Consider the following 14,232-nt stretch of genomic DNA (forward strand, 5'->3'; position numbering starts at 1 on the left):
TTCTTTGCCAGGCCAGCGAGCTTGACTGTTATTGCAGCATTATTCCCTCCCTTGCAGGCCATCTTGGAGCTGGATTCTTTTTTTGATGACATAGATTCAAAACCAGGGGTGCAGCCCTGAAAAGAAAATGTTACTTGACCTTTTACTCGGGTGTTTCAAACACACATTAAATGACCCTCAAGGCAGGGGCACACGTTCAGGCTTGGCCTCCTGTTGAATGCTGCTTTCCTGCTGACCTGGCTGTAAATGGGTTCCTGGTCATTTGAGTTGTCCTAACGTGAAGTTAATGATAACAACGTCTGCTTCCTTGAGGGCTACTAGAGCTGAGGTGTATTCGCCACGCTAATTCGTTAAGTCTATGAGACCCGTGCTTGTTTTCTGTCCTCTTTCTTAACTAAGACCACAAATGCTCTCAAACAGCAAATGGGAAAGAACAGGCACCATCTTAGCTCCAGCTTGTTAAAATCATGTGTGATAAAGCCACGGTGAGGCAATTTAAACTAACAAAGAGATGCGTTTGTGTAGCAAGTGAAGGCCAGGTCTAGGAGAGATACAGCTATTTCAAATTGAAGATAGGTACTTTCAAGACATTTCCATGCCTTTAAAAGTACACTGTTCAGTTAAAATTGGCAACATATAGAAAATGCAAGGGTCAGAGAATCAAGAGATTCTTGGAATCTGCAAAGGATCTATTGTGGTTAAACAGTCTGGATTGGAATGCGAGGTTATGATTTGTGTCTCATATGCAGCCTTCAACATCTGCTGCTTGGAGTCCAAACCTTAAATATATTTTAAAAGCTTAGCTTTCTTCTCCTCCGTGTGTTTTTCTTAGAGTAAAAAAAAAAACCCAAGCCCCTCTGCTTATATAAAGTAAACAGTTTTAACATGTTTATGTTATTGATCTCTAAATCTGGTCTGTGGTCTGGACAAGACCATTAGTTATCTACTCTGCAATGGGAGGGAGGCATTGAGGCTGCACTTGCTGGCTGCTGTAGCCAGGCGATGCCTGGGCGCCTGAGGACAGAAGCACTGTAACCCCCGCACCGCTATATTTTCAATGCAAAATCTCATACTCGTCACGATGTCTGCTCATCCTGCTGGCTAAGGTGAAGGTGGTGCTGGGGATGTGTCTATTTGCAATCCGAAGAACAAATCAGCCTCTTTTGGACAAAGAGCAGAGAGGATCTTGCTCTTTTCCCTCCACCCAAGTCCATTTCTCGAACAAATTCACTCACTTTATTTTGAGTCCACACTGCATTACGTTCTGTGGGGATAGAGGAGAGTCTATGTAGTGCCGTTAGGAAAATGCACACTCTTCATAGGGCAGATCACGGAATGGGACCTCTATAATCTTTTTTTTTAATTACTTTGTCCTTTTTTTTCCCTTCTGTTTTTGGGATTCTTTTCAAAGAGCTAGTTACATTCAAAATTTACATAGCAGACACTTACAAATGTTGTGTTTTTCCATGATTTCTTTTTGTCTCCAAATTACATGAAGTAGATGGACTTTTTAATGAACTAAACATATGCTAAATATATTTACTACCATTTATCAAAGCACCCAGGCAGCACAGCATTGATCACTCAAAAACAGGCAGTAAGAGATAAAAGCCATTTTTGCATTATAAAAGACTTCACAGACTAGCAAGCATCTGCTTAGTCACTTTTTTGATGCTGGGGTGCTCTGCGTTTATATCACCAACCCTTAGGCAAGATAAAAGGAGTATTTCTGCTGCTCTGTTTTGAATTAATTATGTTTGATGAACTGCATTTCAACTGCTTGTTCACACTCAATTTCACACAATTATGAGGACGTTTTGTAGGTACAACAAATCAGTGTTGCATCGCATCGTAGAACAGCACATGCCATCTCTCCAGGGGTGTTTGCACAGGTGTTTCATGGCAGTTATAAGCTAAGGGGACTTACTTGACACCCATCTTTGTCTTGAGCTACTTTTGTCTGCATATCAGAAATATGAAATGAGGATCAACTGTTCTCACCAGGGAAATATACCTGCAGAGCCCAAAAGAAAACTCTCTGGCTGCCACATGAAGGGTGAGGAGTGTGAGAGGCTCTTCATTGTTTTCAGCACGTTTGCAAGGGGAGGCATTCGACCCTGCGGTATTTGAAAGGGCGGGGTGGGGGGGACAGGAGAAATCTGAGTCTTACAGAAATGCTGCTATGCCTTGCACAGGGAGCAGTGAGTGCAGGCTAATGAGATGAATGCAGTGTGGAGGCAGATCATCAATTTGTCACCTAAGCTAAAAGCTCAATGTGACCCCGGAAATTAATTTAACACAAAGGACACACGGAGAAATTCTAGTCAAGGCCACGACCACGCATGACCACTTACTAAATGACACAGAGTTAACTGAAATAGTTGCAGAGCATTTCATTTGCCAGATGCTCTGTTCAAACCACATGAGGAGAAAAAAATAGTGGTCCTTTCTTATAAAGAGGTGTCACCTCCTTCACTCATCACTCTTGTGTCATACAACGTGCTAAGACGCAGGAACCAGAAAAGCCAGATTCCTGGAGTATCAGACTTGTTTTCCAAAATAAAGCTGTAAATGTGGGACCCTTGGGGTTGGATGTGCAAGAGAGTTCTCTTGGTTACCAACTGTAGGGAAGCTCCAGCCTTTTTTGAAAGAGTGGGTGCCCAGAGCCCTGCTTGCTTTCCTCATGGACCTAGTGAACAAAATTTAGATTCAGGTGTCAGTGGCACCTGTTACCAAAGATCTTCTCTGCCCTGATCATCTCTTTTTGCACCATTTAAGCTCAAAGACTAAATAGAGACAACTTCCCTCCATATTTTCCTATGTATCCCCTGAGTGAGGAGGTTTCACTGGGTGATCTCACCAATACGTAGTCAAAAGAAAGGCAGTAGCAGCATACACATTAATACAGGGATACAGTGTGGTCTGTAGGCAATTCTCTTTATTGGACTGTGCTGTTGGGGTGCTTTGAAAAATCAGAGGGGCTCCAACAAGTCCTAGGCTGAGAAGCAAGTAATGTAAACTCAGTCTGGACCCAACAGAGTATTTGTTTTCCCAGTCTGAATTTGTTCTAGCAAATAAAAAGCAAGTGAGCAAGACAAGACTTGGGCAGTACCTCTTTACGCATACTGTGGGAGTGGAGTTCGAGGAGATCCATGCACATCACAGGGATTTTTTGCTGTGGAGCGAGGAGCACTTTTATTGAGAGAAGGACCTCGAATGCACGCATTTGGACTGCATGCATGGCATTGGTGCCTCGCACAAAAGAGCTCCTGTCAGTCCTTTAAAGACGATTCTGTATAACTGCAAGGGTGTTTAGGCAGTTGGCCAACAAACTTAGCAACAATCTGCTGGTGCAAATCACATTTGCTCTGCCAACGTCACGGCAGTTCACGATGAGTGTGCGGATGTAAATCAACAAAAGCACATACAAGTGGGAATGAGGGGCAGTTTCATGATGTGAATCATCCTCAAAACCATTTAGATGCCTAAAGTCCAAAGGTATTTGTGTCTCTGCCAACCTGGGACTGAATATCTTCTATTACTGCACGTCCTAGAACAGCTGCCAGTTTTGTGCAGCTCTCCAAAGCAAAGGGCCAAACTCTCAGAGGTCTTCTCTTGGAGGACATCACAGGCATTTCTCAGAGCTGCAAGGATGACCCAGCCCCAAGCGTTAAGAACCCACTTGGCACACACACAGCTGTGGCCACAACACCCCCAAGGCAGATCAGTGTCTGCAGCTGGAGAAATGTCTTCTGCGTTTCAGGGCTTGGCACAAAAAGCACCACATATACCCATCCACATAGATATAAAATCTAAAAAATATTTTTAACATATTTTTGGCTGACAAGTAAGTGCATAACAGTGTCTTGAAAGAGGGATTTAGAACTTACTTCAAACCCTGCTTTTCCACATAGCTGTTACCATCCCATCGAAGCACAGCTCCCATGAGTGGGTGCTTGTAGGACTGTCAGTACTTTGGTATTGATTAAACTCTGTTAAATAGTGGAAATAAATACCCATGGGAAGCTTTCTCAGACTGGGATGTTATGCCCTCTGTTGCCATCTGCTAGCCTCAGCCATCAGGTGAATATTTCTGATTGGAAAACTGGAAAAAAATTGCATGAATGCCATTTACAGCAGTGTTTCATCTTAACTTCTAAAGTAGGTACAGTACCCACAAACCAAGGGACCAGCTAGCTGTGAGAGCACCTCGCCAGTGCCCAGGGCTGTGAAGTCCAGACCTGCAGCGGACGCAAACCACGTCTGAGGATGGTGTACCAGGGGACAGCAAGCATAGGACCCACAAAATGAGGGGCAGTTTTGGGGACAGTTGTCCCCCCCAGGGTGTCTCCCTGATGCACTCTCAGCTGCTGACTCACAGTCACCTCAGACTGCAGCTCCTGCTGCATTTGGGAACGCCTAACATTTCCCTGCTCTCCGTGTGTGGGTGCAGAGGCACATACAACTGCCTGGCTGACATTAGCAGCCAGATTAAAAGTTGTTGGGGCAGGCACAGGAGACGGACGGACAAATCCCCGCTTGTGTCCACACGGGTTAACAAACCAGCAGCTTGTGGCCACTACAGTCACTTTCTTCATCACAAAACCTGGTGTCACAGCCAAGGTTCAGAAGGGAAATGTCTTCCCTTCTGAGCTACCTGTTCCTAAAGACTTTTTCATCTTTGCTTTCCATTCAGCTTTAACCTGGATGCTTGGGCCCCACGTTTGAGCACCCATATGATCCTAGTGCAGGGAAGGGTGGCAGGCCACCAAGCCACCCTTTGGGTTACTAGTTTCACGCTGATGAAATGGTGAGGGACCTGGCAATGCAGCTTCATGTCCCCCAGCCTGGGTCCCCTCAAGAAGGGTAGTGACTGCGCTCTCCAGCAAGCCCTGCTGTGATGCACCATCTTGTTGCTGTGGGAGCCCTCTGTGGGGGTTGTTGGTCCTGTGAGGATCAAAACCCATGCAGGGAAGTCAGTGAAGGCAAGCCCCTAGTGAGCGCAAATCTTGGGAACAAATTTTTTCTGATGACAGTCTGGTTTGGGATGAGAGATGTCCATTTCTACTTTAAACCTGATCCATTTTGAGTATATCACTGTTAAATTTGTATCAGCTTGAACAGATGCCTTAAAACTGAGCTAATTTATACCTAAAATGGAACAGATGTTTCAACATGTTTGGAAATTTAACTGATGTGGGAGCCAGATTCCTCAGATAATCCACAAAGGGAAATATTCTCCTCACCTAAGGGTGACTTTCAGACCCCTGCTCTCTGACCTCTCCTTTGGCACAGCCCTCCTTTCCTCACTGGCTATTGAGGGAGTTTAGGGTGATTAGGAAGCTAAATTAGACTGCGTGACAGCATTCCACATATAACATGCTTTAATTTTTGGTCAGCCCTGAAGTGGTCAGGCAGTTGGACTATATGGTCATTGTAGGTCCCTTCCACCTGAACTATTCTATTCCTATTCTATTCTATTCTATTCTATTCTATTCTATTCTATTCTATTCTATTCTATTCTATTCTATTCTATCCTATCCTATCCTATCCTATCCTATCCTATCCTATTCCTATGTGAAAACACACTTGTGTTGTCTATATCTTATTGTGAGTTGTTGAAGTTATTGAAATGCAGTTTTAAAACCCTGTGAGGGACAGTGGGGAAGACTGAAGAAGGATCAGGTAAGAAGGATCAAATAGGATGGAAAAAAGCTCAAGGGTTCACAAGAAAAGCGAAATCCATGGAGGTGAGGAAAGAAACAAGTCCCTCTTTCAATCCATCACTGTCTTTCTTATGCAATCTTACATGGCCCGTGGCAGTCTTTCTTATGTATTTTATTGGGTTAAGCAAGCCAAAACCCAGAGCTGGAACATTCCCTTAAAGCCCAGAGAATTACACTGGAGACAAATTTAGTCCCCTTGACTTTGCTTCTGTGATTTTTAGATTAACTAGCTACCTGAGTCAAAGCATGATTCATTAGCACGTTAAATGCAGAACATTTTCTGTGTCTTTCACTTCAGTCACTAAATGCATTTGTAACAAATCCCAGAGCAGCTGGTTTCACATATGACACTGAACAGCCCAGGGACTCAATCACAGAGGTCGTATCTCTTGCCACCCTTATCATCCAGTTTGCATAGGACTGCTTTTTTTCTGCCCCAAAATGTTCCTGGACTTAAACTTGGCCACCAAATGCTCTATCAGAAACCAGAAAATCTTGTGGGAAAGAGAACTATCAATATGGAAATTCTGACCCTCCATGGATTTAGTTGGTTGTTTCTGTGTTTTGAAATGTAGCTGTATGGCCTTGCACTAGCTTGGAAAACACTGGTTAAAGATAGGTGTGTCTAGAATTCACATCAGTATCTTTGACATTAGAGCAATATTTCAGGCTTTTACAAAACATGTAGTTATAGTATTAATTTATAGTGCACATGGATTTCATGTTAACAGGCATTCATAATCAACATTGCCTTGCACGACATTTGTTTGCAACGTTTTATTTTTGAGCTTCTACATTTTGCAAAGCAGCTGAGGCCTGGCCTTAAATTTCACAGAAATGAGAAGTATCAATTTTACATTGTTTTGTGGTTTACTCTAGAAAAGGAGATAGTGGTGCAAATTAAATAAAGTGATCAAAAATAAGCAAGTGCTTAATGCTTTGTTGGATCTGAACCAGGATAATAAACCTTGGAAATGTGCGTGTTTCACTGAGGATCAGTACATAAAGTCCTATTTTAGTTAATTAAAAAAATTATCTTGGCTTCTTTATTTCATGTCAGGTTTCCTAGCACTGTTCATTTGTACTGAATCATCTTTTTATGCATGCATCCATGTGGTTTGAATATGACACTCCTAGTATTTATCTAGTTCATTATTCCTGTGCTATTCGAATGGTACCTCACGTAGCCTTTATTTCACACTGTGTCTGTACTACCAAGCTGCAGGAGAAAGAGAAGCCATGCCAAAATGAAAAATAAAGCAAGGATTGAGAATTGCCTGCTTCTCCCTATTTCCTTGCCCCAGACAAGGCTTATCTGAAGCCCCTTGTTAACACGTCAGCTAACCCAGGAATCGGTTTGCCTTTTCACAGGCTGATTAGCAGTAGCGAAGTGCAAGCCAATTTAAGGTATTTTTGGATAGTTGGTTACTGAAATATATGAATTCAAATTGCAGGAGCTGTTCTCTAAAATACCAGCCAAACAGGTTAATCTAATCTAACTTGATAGAACCTACAAGTTTGGGAGGCTTTTTTAGGTGTGAAAAAAGTCATAATAGGGAAAAAAATGCTTTTGCAGTAATGAGACATGGCAATGTCAGTGGGAGCTTCTTCTTAACGAATTTAGGACTCCATTTTGCAAAGAGCAGAATAGCTTTGTTCAGCCCCAAGACTGAACTTAAACTATATACCAAGGCGCACACCTGAAATCTGGGTTCTGTATTTTCACTGACATCTGTGTTCCTGCTCATAACTTTACTTTTTAAGTATGTGGATGAGGAAAGTCTTGGCAGATCAGGCCAAGGGCTTTGCTTTCTGAAAGACAGAGCCCTTGGTACTGTGAAAGAGGGAGTGACAACACCATATCCCAGACAATATTCCTGTGTCTCTGCAATGACGGTGGTTCGATCTGCTGTTTCTGTGCACAAAATTTGGCCTACCTAGAAAAGGTAGAGGACTACATGTGTTTTGGCGGACTATGCTCCACTTAAACAGCGATTTGAGTCAATATTCTGATCTTGGTGCTCTGGATTATATATCTCTACTAATAGTTGTATGCTAGTAAACCTATTGTCACAAATGCACTGCTTGAGAGGAATAGCTCCTGTGTTTAAAATTTGGCTTAGTTTTAACGTTTGACTCAGGTTAATAGCCATCAGCCAAAATGAAGCATTTTAGCTCCAGACCCACTTTATAAAAAATTCTAGAGAATTTCTGTGATACTAACTAGTAATTGGGCCTAACAATCCTCTTTTGTCCCATGGGGACATTACCTTCTGTAAAGTGGTGCACTGTCAAGTGAGTCCAGCATCTTGTACAACCTTCATATGATAATCAAGGCCTAACATTAGCCAAATACACCCTTCTTACTTTGTAGGTCAAGTGTTGCATTTAAGCACTCTTAAGCATTAAGAGTGAGCTTTGATAACCATATCAAAGACAATGAAAGATTTTACATTTGTTTCCTTGACCATGTTCTGGCAGAGAAGATCATTGTGACACTGAAATTTGTGAAAAAAGTTTATAGGGCATATGCCAAGCTTCATAAAATCTAATTTCCTTTGGGAGAGAGGGCTGGGAGGAATTTTTTAGAAGCAAGATGATCTTGGGCCAGCTTTGTGCAAACACTAGAACTGTCAGTAGGACTTCAAGTGCAAAGACAGCATTTTATTTCACTCTAAACCAAAACACATATTATAAAGCATGAGAAAATAATTATGCCAGAAACATAAAAAAGTGCAATCACGTAACTTATCACAGCTAAGGAAGGTGCAGACTAGCAGCCAAAGTACAGAGAGCATGGCCTGATGGTAAGTCAGTGCATGAAGTCAGGAGACTTTCTAGCCATAGCATCTGAGTTTCTGTGTCACACTAAGCTCTGGGAGGGAAGTCAGAAAGATTTTTCTCAAAGAGAAAGGGGACACAGGAAGGCACCCAGCTTCTGTTGCCTTTGAAAGTCAACCCAAAATGCAGCAAACTTTTATGAAAGAAGGAGAACTAAAAGACACTTTTTGGTAGACAGACCCAAACCCTTCACAACTTCTCTCTGGCTGCCTCCCTCCAGCAGCAACCAAAGCAAAGCATGAGCAGCAGTGACCAGTGAGGGCTTTTTTAAAAAGGATCACTGCAGGCCCCTCACTAAATAAGTTACTGTTGTACAAGGTTGCTTATCCTTTCCACTGGGAGTTTTCTAAAGCATATACACAAATCTCTATTTTGCAAAAGCAAAGGCTTAAGTTGCCCCCAATTGCTGTGTCCCAACACCTATTTTCTGCTGTGCAGCTAGTCAAGGACCAACATTAGCCCTTGCATACTGGAAAAACAGGTTCACTTACCCCACCCATCTGGGTAATTTCTCCTCTCCATAATTTTTAGAAGTGAAATATGTGATAATCTGAACTAATTCATGCACAACTTGCTCATGAATTAGAGCCTCTGGCTTCTGCAGTCATTCCTCTGCAAATGCCTCAGAGGATTATCCTGGATTCAATATTTTGAACAAATAAACACCTACAAACAGGAATACACATTTCAGGTTTTAATTAAAAGGCTTTTTTTTTTTTTTTTTTTTGGATGGCAGTATGTGATTTATTATAATAAGCACATTCTTCCTTGAAAGTTTGTTTTATTTTTTTCTTTTTCTCTCTCTTTTTTGCTTTTTGCTTGCCCTACAAGTTGTTCTGTCTTGATGAGACAGTTTGTGTCTACATAATAAAGGATGAGAGAGGGAGATGGTGGCTGTGAAATCCAGCTGCAAACAGAACTGTCATCTCATACATCAGTTCAAATCAACTTCTATTAGGGGACCTGAAAAGAGGTACAGGCTATTACATACCTGCCTACAGCAAAGCTATGATGCATCCTACTGATATATTTGCTTCTGAGTACTGTTATCGGCCAAGATAGGCCACAAATCACATTAACTAAGACAATTCTACCATCCCTAGATCCCTATACATCTATCTTGCCCAGTAATCCTTCAGATGGCAATCACTGTCTATAAGAAAGTTCTTCTTGTTTGTGACTACTCTTTCAAGCTGAAAATGGACTGTAATTGAAGATTACTGAAAATAAATTTAAGAATATATTGAACATCTTGCATGAAACAGGAAACTCCATATCAGACATTACATTTTTTTCAAGTTCATGAAGAAGAAAATTCCAATAGTAAAAAGAAAAAAAATGTTAAAATGCAAGCTCACAGTGGTGAGAAGGTTAAGGGAGGAAGAATGGCTGAGGAAAATCAGAGGTGAAGTACATCTCACTGTCCTCCTTCTCAAGTGGCCCAGAAAAAAGGGGAAGGAGGTAACGCGTTGGTCTCACAGTCTCTTCCCCCAAAACCCTCCTGCTGCTCTAACATAAACTGGAGGAGACACGTGTGAAAGGTGATTTCTGTCATCCACTGCATGGTTCCTTAAAAAAATACATGAGTGTTCAGCCTGTCTATTAGATAGTGATACAAATAGTACAAATACTGGACAACAATTTTTATGTACTCTGATACAGCCTCGGAGATGAAAGGATTAAATCCCACTTGTCCTAACACACGTTACTTCAAGGAGTCAGCCTAAAGGATTAACCATTAGAAACAGAAATGTAGTGTGCCAGAAGAAAAGAAAGATAATTTAAGATTTGGCACACCACCTCAGCTCCTTTTGGATCATCAGCAGTATCAGGTATCTTGCAACCAGTAGTCATAAAGCTGCTTAGACAAAAGTGCCTCGGAAGCCACAGAATGAGGTACATATTGCATACATACACGTTCACCCGCACAGATCAGGATGCAGCCAGAGGCATGACATTAGCTGAAGCTTCTCCTCACTCCCTTGTCTCTCAGCAATAGAGCAATTCCACTCCTTTTAATGTGCACACACAGGGTTTGACTTGACCCTTGGCAGGTTGGCACTCTGCTGGCTGCTTACATGCTCTCCAAAGCTATATAGATGCTCATTCGTTCCATATTTGCTAGTTATTAATTTTGAGCAGCCACTTCAGTCTCATATTATGGGGCAGAGCCAGAGAGACAAATGGCTCTCATTAAGCAGAGTCATTGATTTTTACCGCCAGCGATGATCATCTGCTTTGGCCTCTTGCACAAAACCATGGGCACTTTTTGTGCATCATATCTCTTTTATCTGCTTTGGAAAATGACAATCTCCCTGTCTCCATCTCTTCTTTCTAGTCTAAGCATCCCTTGTTTTTACCAGCCCCCCATATCTCCTTCATCGGAGCTGCTGCGAAAGCCTTTGCAGAGGTTGCATTGTGTGGGTGCTGGGAGCAGTGCCGGAACAGTACTGGTGTGTTACAGCAGCAGGTTCACCTCTGCCCCAAATCTCAGCTCTGCCCCAGTGCTCTGTACCCTCATGGGTACACACCTCATCACCACGCACACCGCGAAGGCTTGTGCCACCCCCTGCAACGTGCCCTTTGAAATTAAGGCAAACAAATGCTGGCCTTTTGTGAGAAGTAGTGGGCCATCTGGCTATTTGTGTTAATACCCAGCAGAGCCAGAAATCAGGTAAATGAAAAACCTGTGGGGTTTCATAAGCCTGGAAAAAAATCTGGTCTTGGCAGAGCCAGTCATTAGCCATGTCCTTTGGCTTCCTTTCATGGCAGCTTTTTGCAGTGGCTTGCTTGCATCTTTCCCCAATGCTGATCATTTGTTACTCATTCTTAGATGGCCTGCCTGCATTACTGGTGGGATAACCCCTTCTTTCTTTTCCCTTGGACCTCGTGTTGCTAACAACCCAGTCCTCCCTTTCAAAGTCTTACATACTTCTGCTCACTTCCCTCATAAGCTGTAAGTCCACTTAATCCCTTTCCAGAGTTTATACCTCAGAAACTTGAATTATTTCAAGTATTGCAACAGTCACTTTCTAAATCTCACCATAAAGAACTTGATCTCACACAACTCAGGTATAGGAAAGGAAAAAATGCTAAGCAGCAACTGAATACCAAGGGAACTTAATATTTCATTAATGAGAGCTGCTGAGTAGCTTCCAATTCCCTTCTGCCTCCTGGCAGGAATAAGGTCAAAACAAGGACATTTTTCATTCACGTACCTCACTTGAATGTTGAGTACCCTCAAGCTCAGAGTATTTCTCAGATATCTCAGATTTTTTTGCTTCTCTGATGCAAGTCTGTGAATTTTTTGAAATTATTTTTTTATTTACTGCATAGCTGTAAAGTAAGGAAGTAAGGAAGAAATCATGCGACGGTTTGAGACGCCCCTTTACTTACGGCCCAAATATAAAGCTCATTAAGTTGGCCGTGTTGGCTCAAACAAAAGGGCCACTCAATCAATCTGTTACCCCATCTCAAACAATAGCTAGTAGCAGATGCAGAGGGAAAATAAGTTAGAAAAGGCCCATGCAGCATGCACAGCATGTCCTTCTGCCTATCTGTAGTTTAGGGAACTTCAAGAAAAATGCTGGGGATTTATTTTACTATTGTGAACAATAGTTCTTGATTGACCTTTTTCCACACACACAGAGAAATAATGTTTTGACATCCAGCATTAATCATTTTAACCTACTAATATTTTTCACGTCTGAAGCATCTTGTGAAAGTGAGTTCCACACTTGAAATATGCATTGTCTGAAAAAGCACATCCTCCCACCTCACCTAACTGCTGCCCTTGGTAACTTCACCTGGATTCTCTTGGTTTGTGTCTTTAACGAAAACCTCTCCTCTCTTTGTCTCCACTTCAACTGTTTCCCTGCGTTATGTAAGCTGAAGAGTCCTCATCTGTTTAATTGCTCTTTGCAGAGCCCATTACACACCTTTCTCCATGGCTCATCTAGTTCTGAGTTGACCAAATCTGCATGCATCGTGACAAATACAGAGGCACAAGAGGCATGCTCAGTAGCACATTCAGCGTTCCATTCCTAATAATTGCCAAGCCTCTGTTTGCATCTACAGCCTCTGCCTTGTGAGAGTTGATACTGTCCCTGAATCGCTCACAGAGCTCCAGCACTTCGGGCCTGAGCAGTGCTGGCATGCTGGTGTGGGTACTGTGGCTAGTTCTCTCCCTACCTGTTACTTGGCATGTGCTGATAAGGAATTTTATGGGTCATTGTGGAATAATTGCTACAGGTGACTTCAAAATTAGACTTATATTAAAGGTACAGCATTGTTCACACATTAAGGAAAGGTACAGAACAGAGTGCAGTGGTACACAAGGAATCCGTTCCACAGAAGTTCCCCAGGTGACCTTGGGTGTTGGCAACATCAGTGGAGCTTGATGTGCTGACTCTAACAGAAACTGCACAGAGGGTGGAGCAGAGTGAAGACACCATGGTCAGGCTCTGTGGTACCACTGCTGGGATGGGAACCTGATGGTACCATGGAACTGATAAGCTGCATAGTTGCTACCCTGGGCCAACACTGCGTTATTTTTTGACAAAATACTGTCCTTTGGGTGAACTTTGCTCATTATAATACCATTATAATACCAAAACACACTTCCATCCCAAGAGCTACCCGCCTTCAAGGTGTGACCACCCCTCGCTGAGCTTGCGCTCTGAATTTTTCTAGTCTACACCTTTAAAAGTGAAGCGAGAGAATTTTACACCAATCATAACAAAGGTGTGTATGACTAGAGTCACTCAAGCTCCACCTGAAATGTAAAAAATAGCCTAAAAATTGCTTAAGAGAGAAGGATGTTAGGGAAGATACCATTGATGACAAGTCACAGACCATCTTAGACTTCTGGGATCAGTGAATGGGCCGAGCCTCTCTTCCCCCCCATAGGGATGCCTTTGGGTAAGACTTGAACACTCGGTCAAACCGAGGGCTCCTCAGGAAACTCAGAAATCTCTGTAGAGTTGCTTTTACAGCTCAGAGTGCTGTATAGCCAGGCTGTGTTATTCTTATTTGAAATTTGCACAAGCTTTGCAGACAGTGAATTTATCACCAGCAATCCAAAGAACTTGTGTATCTGTCGCTGCTCCACTAAACCGCACTATCATTAATCTGGCCCTGGGAGCTCTTGTGAACACGACCACACTCCTACATGCAGCCATGACAGTTTCATCAAGTGCCACTAGACTGACAGTGCAGGGACTCCGCAATCATGATAGTTCAATTATCAAGCTAGCCGTGTGAGCTGTCAAGCTAGACTGATATTGGATGCGACCGGGCTCACAGAGCAGCATTGGGCATCACTCAGGATCTAAGCCCAGCCGCCCCCAGCCTCTCTGGTATCTGAAGACAAGCTGGAACCCAAGAGCATTTATTTTCTGCCAAATTCCTTTGCCCTTTAATGCAACAGTCATTTTTTCAAAGCACTCGGTCCTTTGAGATCCTTTTGCAATTCTTTATAATCCTTCTCATTTTTATTACCCTGAATAATTTTGTACCTTCAGTAAGTTTGGCACATGCATTCACCTCCCCTTCCTGAGAGATCTGGAAATATACTGAGCACATCTAGTAATCTCCTTCCACTGTGAAAATTGGCCTTGTCCTTTGCTTCCTATTATAAACAGTTATTGATTAATATTTGTTTCCT

The 14,232-nt window shown here is 42.5% G+C and overlaps 1 protein-coding gene across 1 annotated transcript in view; it reads left to right on the forward strand.

The window, feature by feature from the left end:
- SLC2A12 (solute carrier family 2 member 12) overlaps positions 1–14,232 on the forward strand; it is a 32,989-nt gene that overhangs the window by 10,094 nt on the left and 8,663 nt on the right. The gene's annotated exons all lie outside the window — the stretch shown is intronic.

This window comes from Leptosomus discolor, chromosome 2, assembly GCF_034619465.1.
Source record: "Leptosomus discolor isolate bLepDis1 chromosome 2, bLepDis1.hap2, whole genome shotgun sequence".
Lineage (NCBI taxonomy): Eukaryota > Metazoa > Chordata > Aves > Leptosomiformes > Leptosomidae > Leptosomus > Leptosomus discolor.